The following is a 7889-nucleotide window of genomic DNA, read 5'->3' on the forward strand; positions in this document are numbered from 1 at the left end:
AAAGTGAACTGAATTAAATGTAAAAAACCAAATTAAGAAAGGGATTCGTACATCTGAATAATAAGAATAATTCGCCAAAAACTGTTTATTGCTTTTCTGTAAACGGGTTCTGCATTTCGGATAGTTTGTATTGTACTAAGAATTAGTGAAGTAGTTGTTGTTTTTCCCCCATTTCTTTTTTTATTATATAATTTATATTTCTTCTTATGAATAAAATTGAAGATTCTTTTTTTTTTTTCATTTTTATAAGCTTGTTATATAATGTTGTTTATAAATTTATGCAAAAATTGTAAGAAAACTTTCATTTCTATACTTTATTATGGAAATATGAGGTCTTCGAACTATGGTTCTTTTATTTTTCCACTTCATTGATAACATAGAAAAATTCGACTTTAAATGAGAAAATAAAACGAAATGTTGAATTTTAAAAAAATTCAATCTATATTCTTAAATTTTATTAGAAATGTATGCATATGCACCGAACATGTACAAAGTTGTCACACTTATGAAGCTTTACTTTTCAGTATTTTAAACAAATCAACGGCAGCATCGAGCTAAAGTCGTTCATCGATCAGGCATAAAATAAATCTCAAGGTGGTCAATGAAATAATCTAAAAACGTGTAAAGTATTGATATTTAAAGCTTCATAGTTCGATCAGTTTTAGTCGAAGAAGCGTGAAACTTTTATTTGTTTGCGCGCGTGTGTGTGTATCTTTAACTATTTAGAAATGAGCTAGTAGGTTACGATAGATAAAATTTAGCCAAATTTTATCTATCTAGCTCTTTGCAGTTAATGTTATTTGTATTTAAACAGCAAGACAAACAGATTTCCTCTTAATAGATAGTGTTCAAAATTTGATAGAGTTCTATAAATTTGATGTAAAGTTTACTTGCCAAATGTCATCAGTCTCGTTCAAAGCTTTTTTGAGTTAGCTTTGTAATAGATAGACATTATGCCAGAAATATGCTTTTCAAATTCGGTAGATCTGAAACGTAAAGATTCACCAAAAACTGAAACTCAATTTTTTTTTCTTTTTTTTTCTTTCTTTTATGAATTACAATATTTGTTCTATATTTTGTATAAGAGAAAGTAAAACGCCAGGATGAAAACATTATAAATAATAATGAAAACGATCTGAGCTTCAATTCACCAATAAAATATATTGCTGTAAAATGCACTTAAAATATTTTTTAAAAAATTAATTTTAAAAAATCGTACAACAAAAAAAATATTATTGAAAAGATAGGTTTTTGAATTTTAAGATAATGCGAAAAAAGGAATTTGTACATTTCTACTAGTACATATTGTAACAGAAAAATACTATATTCTCGCTTAATTTTTAATTAAATTTAAATTTTGAAAATATAAATTTTTATTTTCTCTGATGGTAAAAATTTGAACAATTCCGTTTTCTTCGTGTGTGGTCAACGCTAATATTAAAAATAAAAGAGGGGAGGTAAAACGTTATCCTTTCGTTAGAAAAGATAATCGTTTATCAGAAACTACATACCATGAAAAGATTTTATCTTGTCGTACAACTCGAAATGCAGATAAACTTCAAGAAATCAGCATTTCATCTTGGTTCCACGATGGCGGGACCATTGCCTTTTGACCGGAAATAGCATAGGAAGACCCCTCCTCCCTAACAATCCTTGACTTCTGAGAAAAATATACAATCCCATTACAACTGGGCAGGGATAATGGTAAAAAGGAAGGGAAGAAGATAAACATGTCATTATTTGACTTTTCACTCAGGGGATATAAAGCGTGAAAGACATCACGACGTACAACCGTCGAAGGGATAAAATACTACTCTTCCCTCCCCCCTACGAATGCCTTTTAGAACGAATCTAAAGTGGAAATTCTTTTTGATTGTAATGGGAGGTGGAATATCTTTAATCCTTTGAAACAATTCCGAAAGGTCCATCCTCTATCACTAAATTCTTAAGCGAAAAAGATATCACATATTAATAATTAATACAGCAAGCAACTGTACAAATATTAAAATTGAGACTTTCATTGAATTAAATAACATATTCACTGGATTCAGAAGCATTAAAGAAAACTAAAAAGGTTCGAGCCTTTTACATTGCTTGATAATGTCTTTAGTTTAATTCATCTATCTTTATTTTGTTTTGAAACAAGCATCCTTTGGCGATTAGTTGGTTGAATATTGTTGTGTTCCTATTATATTTCTTATGCCTAGTTTTGATTTTCACGATTTTCTAAAAAAAGAAGTATGTTTAAATATCAAATTGTGATAGATACAAGAGTCGAGTTATTTTAATAGTTTTGCACTAGTTCTATTTATTGTGAAAATGAGTTTTTAGTTTTAGTTATATTAACGTCCCGTTTTAAAGCAACTCTAGGGCTATTTTTGGACGAACCTCGTAATTTTGAACAACGGTTAGATGGCAAGAACGATACCTGAGCTAACACTCTTCTCTCCAAACTTCCACACCACACCAGAGGGAGGACATTTGGCCCCGACAGATTTAACGTGCACAAGACCCGCTTACACGACGGTTCTTCGATGAAATTGGATCCCAAATCTGAAATCCTCCGGTTCCGAAGCCGAGATCTTACTCCTAGGCCACCGCGTGGACAAAAATGTGTTTTTCGAAGTCAAAGAGATCTGAAACATGGAGATTCGTCGGAATGCGAGTTCCAATTTTTTGGATGTACAATAGTTTCTCTATACTTCATATATAAAAAAATGTAAAATTTGCCAAACTCCAGGAACATTTTTAAAAATTGTTACCATTAAAAAGACTATTTTGTAAATGGTGTAAAATTAATTTTTGCACAATGCTTTTTTTTTTTTTTTCAATTCCTACTATTAGTTCACACTCTCCCTATATATATTTATACATCTTGTTCAAATTTTCAATCGTTAATAAAATACTTTTCATCCATCCACTCAAGTTCAAATACATTGTTTTAAACTTATAGTGGATGACACTTGATGTTAATACAGTTTTTTCAAATATTAATTCATTAATTATTAAATTTAATTAATTTTTAATATTTTAAATAGAGTTTTAGCAGTTTGTAATGAAAATTGAAATCAACAGGCATAGCTCAATCAGTAAAATGCAAGGATTTCAATATTTTTCACGTGAAGGTGAAGAATGCGAGTTCCATTCTTGCGAAAGTAGGAATTGACTTTAATATATATATATATATATATATATATATATTACTTGTTTATGCTATCGCGGAAAAACGCCCAAAATTCAGCTTAATTTTTAATTAATCAAAATTCTACTTACAATGTCCAAAAAAGGCGCTCCGAAGTGTACACCCCTATCCTACTATTGTCCTCCGAACTCCAAGGTATATGCATGTCAAATTTTTTAGCAGTAAGTCAAATAGTCTGGCCTGTTGAACATCAACGGACATACCATTTTCACTTTTATTATTAGTATTGGAAGAAGAAATAAAACAGCTAAAGGCTTATGAAATTTTAAATATTGAAATAAGAAATTTAAATAATTAAATTTCAAGCAAATTCAAAGGCAATTACTAAAAAAAAATCTAAAAAAGGAAAATAAAACCATTTTAATCCATGTATCTATATTTGTTCATATGTTAATTTAATATGATTAAAGTCTATATCGAAACAAAAATTTTAATCAGATATCAATATTTTAACTGAAATATTCCTTAGCATGTATTCATATCACGCAGTAGGTCAGTTAATATAATACAGAATGCATAGAAAAACATTTCATGGAAAAAAAAAAATTAATGTTATAGCAACATGCATAAATACAAATCTTGTATTAAAATAATTTTAAAATGTTTGCAAAATATACTGAAAAACATTTTTTTAACTTTGCCTATGTAAAAATCCAACTCTGGAAGTAAAAACTTGCTCTGTAAAAGTTTTAAATTATCTTTTTCCATCAGGTATGTGGTCATATGCAAAGGTATGTCAACCTCTATATATTAAGTTTAAAAAAAAAAAAAAAAACCCTTTTACTATTTTTAATTTAGCCGTGTTTTCCGTCCGGTGAGCAATTTTATGATAATTGCTTCTGTATATCACTAAAATATATGAAACATAAAAAGTATTCATAGCGTTTGAAGAATTGTTTATCCGTTCCTTTTAACTTGCAAAATAAAAATTGGTTTCGAAGCCATTTTCAAAATTCTGGATTGATACAAATTGAATTTCACTATGATTAAAATGGTCCAATTTTCAGAATATAAGTAAGTTTAGTTTGATTGTATTAAAGTCCCGCTTTAAAACAACACTAAAACTATTTTGGACCACATAATTTTGAACCGCGGTAAGATGACGAGGACGATACCTGAGCTGGTGCCTCCTTCTCTAAACTTCAGCACCAAACCATTAGTCATTAGCGGACATTTAGCCTCGACGGATTTAGCGTGCACCAGACAGACCCTCTTACACGACAGTTTTTCAGTGGAATCGGGTCTCGAACCTGGAATTCTCCGGTCCCGACCTCATCTAGACCTTACCACAAGGCAACCACGGTTCCATGAATGTAGAAAAGAATTGAAGATGGACATGGAAGTCTAGTGAAAAACAATTAAGTGAAAACAGGAACAATGCCAACTAATATGGGCTATTTTATAATCATTTCACTGTTCACATTTTACATAGACCGTATCCATACAATTTAATTTTTAGAAGAATTAAAGAATAAAACTGGGTTCATTTACTAAAATAAGGCAACTATTTTATGTTTAGTAAAAAGTGGTAAAATTCATCACAGGCTGATTTTTTTCAAAATTAAATCTGATTGAAAAACAATAACTTCAATGAATCATCATCTTAAAAGTAATAAAGGGGACATTTTATTCCAAATTGGAATTTTCTAGTTTTAAACCAATATCGTCTGATGCCTGTAGAGGTTGCTATGATTCAAATGATGAAATCAGCTGCGCGATATTTTAATACTTTCTATGTTATGATAATTGCATTTGCCATATCTTAAATGTAGTAGAAAAGAGATTATGTAATCAGATAAGTGCGAACCATTTAAAAATGTGTTTTAAAAAAAGTATAGCTAATGTTTTAAAATATAAGCAAATTCAAATTTGCAGAAAGCTAAGAATATTCAAGACTGAAATATTTGTCTGAACAGAATTTCAATCGCAACTTACAATTTACGTTAATAAGTATTTTTGAAGCACTTCATAAATCGTGGAATCTACAATTTTAATATCTTGCACCACAATTAATGCATTTGTATTCGTAAGCTCATTAAATCGCATTCAATTATAATCAATTATTGCTAACCTTAGAAAAATATGTTCATGATAAAAATCAGTTATCTACGGAGGAATACGATGGGCAATGATAATGAAAGAAAATCGTCGGAAGCGTAATGCTGGTGATAATTGGTAATACTGTTCGTTTCAGTATTCCGAGACTACCACTTTTCGATGATTCTATCTCATCAAGGGGTGAGACGAGGAAGGATGAGTACATTTCCGGAATTCTTCGACCTTGCTTTCCCCACTATTAGATACTTTTTCGTTCAATTTTTTTTCCACGTGTGTGTCGTTTCTGATCGCATTATTTTATTTTAATTCAAAACTGCATATTGAGTGTTTATAGGACTAATTCAAGTACTGGTTCAAATTCTGCTAATTATTTCATGTAATATATTTTAAATAACATTTTTAAAGTAAGAAAATTTAATGTTTTTTTTTAGAAATACGATTTAAAAATATTTATAATAAGACGTTCCATATTTACAGCAACTCCTTAAATGAGTTTTAAATAGAGTAAACTCTCGATTATCAAAAAATATTGTCAAAAAATTCAACATAAAATAAAGCATTTTCTAAAAAAGTAACTCGCCAAATTTCAACTTCATTTTATGATGAAATAATGTTTATCTCCTTTACAGTGAATTAGTATCTTTTTCCCGACAGTATTTTGAATCATCTGCAATGTTTATGCCTCATTCCGCGAGTATTATAATCAATCTTTACTTTATTGTTAAACTAGCCGCCTTTGGCGACCAGCCCTTTCGCCAATCTTAATGCTTGTTAAAATTTTAATAATTAAATATTTTGTGTTGCTCCTATTTTAATAGCTTCTTCATCACAATATTTTAAAGCTTCTAATTTTCACAGTCATAATTCACTCGTGTTAAAATGGCGTCCAGCCATGACGTAATGTACATCTAATTTTCTGTTGGCTCCTGTAGAATTTATACTTTAAAGTGGAAATGATTAATCTGCAATTAATATAAAAACATTTTTTTATTGAAACGAAGCATTTTTTAAAAAATATGAGTACTGAAAACAGAGTCGCTGAGTATTTAAACCATATGGGCACTAAAGAATTTCTTAATTTATGTAATGTCTCAAGAAGTTTTCATCAAAATTCTCAGATTCATCATAAACAGATCGATTAATTGACCATGTTTAGTTTTAAAAGCATCAAACACTACGAAAATAAACAGAATGGTTTGAAATAATCGGCCAAAAATATGTCAAGCCCAGCCTCGTAAGCGTGGGGGAAAAAAACTGCAGCTTTACTCATTTGGCGGAGTTAATTAAAAACTAACTAATTAAAAATACTAAAAAAGGGATCCCAGGTGCACATTCCCGACCTCCAAGGTATGCATGTGCTAAATTTGTTAGCTCTAGGTCGAACAGTCTGGCCTGTAGAGCGCCAACACACATACACTGAGCTTTATTATAAGTATAGATAACATTTCTCGCTTTTTTTTCTCCCACCCCTATTTTGACGAATTAAACCCATCCTAACGCAGGCGCAAAAAGGCGTTAGAATCCGTTGGCAAACAATAGCCGTAAATGGATCACTCCAACTGAAAATGCAAACAAGCAAGTGTAAAATTCCTGCGACAAAGTACGATATGAAAAGATCCATTACTTGCAGATATGACCTCAACAATAATAACGTGTTGTATGGCAACAACACTGCAGCTGCATATTAACAAAGCGCGCTTTAAAAAATTAGCGGCGATTCAAGACTTATTCGAAGTATTGTAGCACAGTAATGTTTTTAGGTATGTTAAGTTTAAAAGCTTATTCTTTACACCAATTTAATACGCAATCAAAAATATTTCAATACATTAAAATTATGCAAAAATGATTAGAAATAAATTTATAAATGAAGTGACTATTTAAAACGATGTCCGAGTATTTAAAAAAAATAATGTTAGTCAAAATTTAATTCTCAAACTTTTCCAATTAAATAAACTTTAAACATCATTTCTTAGAGTGTAATTATTCAAGATAGAATTGCATACCTGATGTGGCAGCTCTAAGTCCGAAGATCTTCATAATAGCATTCTCAACGATTTTTCTTTACTACTAACATACATTTCGCAACTGACAGATACAAGACCAGTTAAAAACTTAACTTTAATATATGTTCAGAAGTCTGTTACAAGAACAATTCGAAATGAAAAAAAAACACGAATCAGAGTAAAAGTTTTATTTTGGAAGATACAAAAGCAATGCTGTACGGTCAATTCTGGCGAATAAAAAAAAGACTGATTAAATAAGTATTCAAGAGCTTAATTACACAGTTTAAAAAAAGACAAATAAATAACATTTTAAAAGCCAAGCAAATAATTCGAATCTTATCAAACGGAAATCATAAAGTTACCAATTGATAAAATTAAGTCAGCAAAGTTACATTCATTTCTTCCTGTATATAAAAAACAAATCACGTAACGTTACTTTTGAGGCACAGTCGCCGCTTTTTCTCTCTCAATAAGATCCATGCCCTTTTGCATAATGTCATTCCAGAGTTGAGAAACAAGGGCCCTTTCAACCGAAATGAAAAGCCGTTTGACATGGTCTTCAAACACAGCATTTACAGTATAGATCAGAGTTGTATTAATAAAAGCTCCATGCCCAAATCGAAAAC

This window comes from Argiope bruennichi, chromosome 6 (genome assembly GCF_947563725.1).
Source record: "Argiope bruennichi chromosome 6, qqArgBrue1.1, whole genome shotgun sequence".
NCBI classification, from domain to species: Eukaryota; Metazoa; Arthropoda; class Arachnida; order Araneae; family Araneidae; genus Argiope; species Argiope bruennichi.